We start from the raw sequence: 4,128 nt of genomic DNA on the forward strand, positions 1-4,128 counted from the left end.
GACTTATTCACCATCACGAGAACAGCATGGGAAAGACCCGCCGCCATGATTCAATTACCTCCCACCAGGTCACTCCCATGACACGTAGGGATTATTACAATTCAGGGTGAGATCTGGGTGGGAACACAGAGCCAAACCAGATCACCGACATTCCTCATGGATTTCCTTGGACTTAGGACTTTCACGGTCTCATAGTGAGCTTGAGGAACACAGCTGACTCTGCACCAAATTATGTTCCCTGGTCACCCAATAACTTCTGTTCACTCCTCAAAGTCTTCCTGAAAGTTGGGGCAATGTGGTAAGCAGACTAATGGCTCCAAAAATATGGATGCCCTAATCCTCAGAGCCTGTGAATATTTTCCCTTACACTGCAAAGGGGACTTTGCAAATGTGATTAAGGTGAAGGATGTTGAGATGGGGAGAGTATCACAGATTATCCAGGTGGGCCCAATCTAATCCCGTGAGTTTTTAAAGAAAGATGGCAGCATCAGGAATTGACTGGTCATTGCTGGCTTTGAAACCAGAGAAAGGGGCCAGGAGCCAAGGTCCCCAGGAAGCCTCCAGAGACTGGAAAAAGCAAAGAAGCAGAGCCTCTCCTGGAAACTCCTGGAAGGAACACAGGCAAGCCGACCCTTTGATTTTAGCCGACCCTTTGATTTTAGCCCCTGGAGGCCTGTGTCAGACTTCTGGCCTCCAGAATTGTCAGATAATAAATTGTTATTGTTTTAAGCCACGACATTTGTGGTAATTTGTTACAGTGGCAATAGAAGATGAATACAAGGAATAAGAACAGAGGAATGAATTATATTTTTGCACTGAGCATAAATTTGGTAGACATAGGAAGCTCTTAGAGGGTATAAAGAAATGAAGTTGAAGAAGTGTATTAGTCAGGGTTCTCTAGAGGGACAGAACTAATAGGGTAAATGTATATATAAAAGGGGAGTTTATTAAGGAGCATTGACTCACTTGATCACAAGGTGAGGCCCCACAATAGGCTGCCTGCAAGCTAAAGAGCAAGAAAGCCAGTCCTAGTCCCAAAACTGAAACACCTGGAGTCTGATGTTTGAGGGCAGGAAGCATCCAGCATGGGAGAAAGACGGAAGCCAGAAGCCTCAGCAAGCCTAGTCTCCCCACATTCTTCTGCCTGCTTTTATTCCAGCCATGCTGGCAGCTGAGTAGATTGTGCCCACCCAGATTAAGGGTGGGTCTGCCTTTCCCAGTCCACTGACTCAAATGATAATCTCCTTTGACAACAGCCTCACAGACACACCCAGCAATAATACTTTCCATCCTTCAATCCAGTCAAGTTGACATTCAATATTAACCATCACGAGAAGGAAGATTTTTTTCCCCTCACATTAGAAATCCAAGGAGGTGAGAGAGCAAACAATATTCAATATTTCACCAATCCAAAATCTTTTCCTCACATATACTCTGTGTGTGTGTGTGTGTGTGTGGGTGGGTGTGTGTGTGTGTATTCTGCATGCCTTTTTCTTTTCTTTTGTTTTTTTGTTTGTTTTCTGAAACAGGATCTCACTTCATCACCCAGGCTGGAGTACAGTGGTGCAATCATAGCTTATTGCAGCCTCTAACTCCTAGGCTCAAGTGATTCTTAGAACATCTTAAAAGATCTAATCGCTGATGACCATCGTAATTTTCTGAGAGTGGGTTTTACTTTTCAATGTTTGCTCCATTTATCTGACTGTGGCACTCCCATTTTTTAAACAGAGGGATCTCACGGTTGTGATGTTTTGTGGCATGTACTTGAGAAAGACCATTCTGATCAAAGAGAACTAGGCACGTGCGAGTAAGGGTGGGAAAGGTGGGAATGTGCATGAAATAGTAAGAAGAAAGGCAAAGCCAGAGAGGAGGGGAAAGCTAGAGGGAAAAAAAATCAGCAATATTCCTACTCTTCCATCAGACCATATAGGTTCCAATACTCTCTCTGCCATGAACTAACCACGTTAACTCGGATTGGTGACTTCACCTCTCTGGGCCTCAGCTTCCTCACGTATAAAATGTGGATAATAATAACGCCTGTCTTGTAGAGTTGTTAGGATTGAATATGGCAACACAACACAGAGCACGTAAGACAGTTCCTGGCACAATGTAATACTAGCATTGGCTGATGTTACAAGGCCGGAGCTGCCAGACTGGGAAGGGTCTTCCAGTTAGACAGAGGTTCTATGGGAAAAGGCAAGTTTTCCTAGAGGTGGTTTATTTGTGTATTTTTTTCATTACTAAATATGTCATGCAAACTAAAGAATACTTATGTATGCAGGTGTTTGTGTGTAGTCATATGCAAGATTTGCAGGATAATAATAAAATGAATCCTTAGGGACCCATTACCCAGCTTAGGAAATTGAACATCACCAAAGCAGTAAACCCTTGCAGACCCCTCCCTGGTCTCTCTTCCTCCCATCCCCTCAAAGGAAACCACTCAGTCTGATTTAGACACTCATCATTCTCTTGTTTATTTTGATAGTTTAACTGCATTTGTCTGTTCCCCACAGATACTGTTTAGTTCACCTATTTCCGAACCTTATATAAATAGAATCATACTGCGCATATTTTTCCATGACTTTCCTTCTTCATTCAACTTTGTGTTCTAGAGATTCACCCATGGTGAGGTGTTGGCTCTGGTTCATTCATCTCCATTGTTCTCTAGCACCACTAGAGAACATATCTCATACTTTTTCATCAGATTAATGAAACTTTGGATTGATTTCCATATTTCTGCTCTAATAAAAATGCTGCCAGGACATTCTTATGTGTGTTGTCTGTTGCGAACCTGCAAGAGCTTCTGGATGGCAGGGCGCCTCCAGCTTTCCTAGGTTCTCTGAAATTGTTTTCTGAAATGATTGAATGGACTCACTGTCCCCCTAGTTGTGTACACATGTTCCCTTTATTCATATTTCTTACTCGGGAAACTTCCAAGCAAAGGACTGACCAGATAAAAGCTAGGTTTAAGGAAGATCCATTAGGTTGGGGCAGGGGGGATTGGAGGGGAGAAGCCCCTTACCAGGTAAGATGGACAAGAGGCCAGAGGACATCAACAGGTGCATCCCTACAGAGACCCGAGGGCCTCGCAAGACACGGGCTCTTTTTTGGGCAGAACTCCTACAGTTCCTCTTTCCTGTATGAGTTGGTATCCACCAATAGAATCCACAATCTTTGGAATGCACCCAACAGGATGCATGGCTTGCAAAAAAGCAAAGAGTTATACACTTGAAAATTCTAACGTATTTCCCTGTGTCTGGTAAAAGGATCTGGCCCCAGGAAAAGTACTGTGCATCTTTAAATCTAATCCTCTTTGTCTGTAAATTGGACAGCACTATCTGCCTCCACAGAACTGTTGTGTGGCTTGGCAGATCATTAATGGTAATGGGTCCTTGGTCTCTGTAAAACCAGATGTAAATGCTGAGTGCTGCTTATAGTAGGAACAGGTTACGCATATAGCAGGGTGGAAGCACGATCCAACGGGACTAGCCTAAATGCTACTTTTCAGAGACAACTTGAATCTCACTAAATTTTAAACAGGTTAGTTTTGTATCAACAGGACATTTCCCAAGCCATCAGTTTCCTTTGCCTCCTGCACAACCAAACAGGACTGCCCCGGGGAGGAAGGCAGAAATCATGGACAAGTTTCCTGAGAGGCCACATCTGCCTGTTCAGGCCTTGCCACCTCACTGCACGAAGGCACATGGCCTCATGTGCATCAGCTATCATATCTTGGGTTTCCTGGTATTCAAGAAATGCTTTCTTTTCTTTTCTTTCTTTTATTTTATTTATTTATTGATTAATTGATTGATACAGTGTCTCTCTCTCTCTCACCCAGGCTGGAGTGCAGTGGCGCAATCTCAGCTCACTGTAGCCTCTCCCTTCCAGGATGAAGCCATCCTTCCACCCCAGCCTCCCAAGTAGCTGGGACTACAGACCCATGACATCACTCCTGGCTAATTCATAGAGATGGGGTGTCCTATATTGTCCAAGCTGGTCTTGAACTCCTGGGCTCAAGCAATCTGCCTATTTCAGCCTCCCAAAATGTTGGGATTAAAGATGTGAGCCACCATGCCTGGTGTAAGAAATGGATCTACCAAGTTCAGGCTATTTTGTAATAATTTTTAG

The sequence above is a fragment of the Symphalangus syndactylus genome, chromosome 5 (genome assembly GCF_028878055.3).
Source record: "Symphalangus syndactylus isolate Jambi chromosome 5, NHGRI_mSymSyn1-v2.1_pri, whole genome shotgun sequence".
In the NCBI taxonomy this organism is placed as follows: domain Eukaryota; kingdom Metazoa; phylum Chordata; class Mammalia; order Primates; family Hylobatidae; genus Symphalangus; species Symphalangus syndactylus.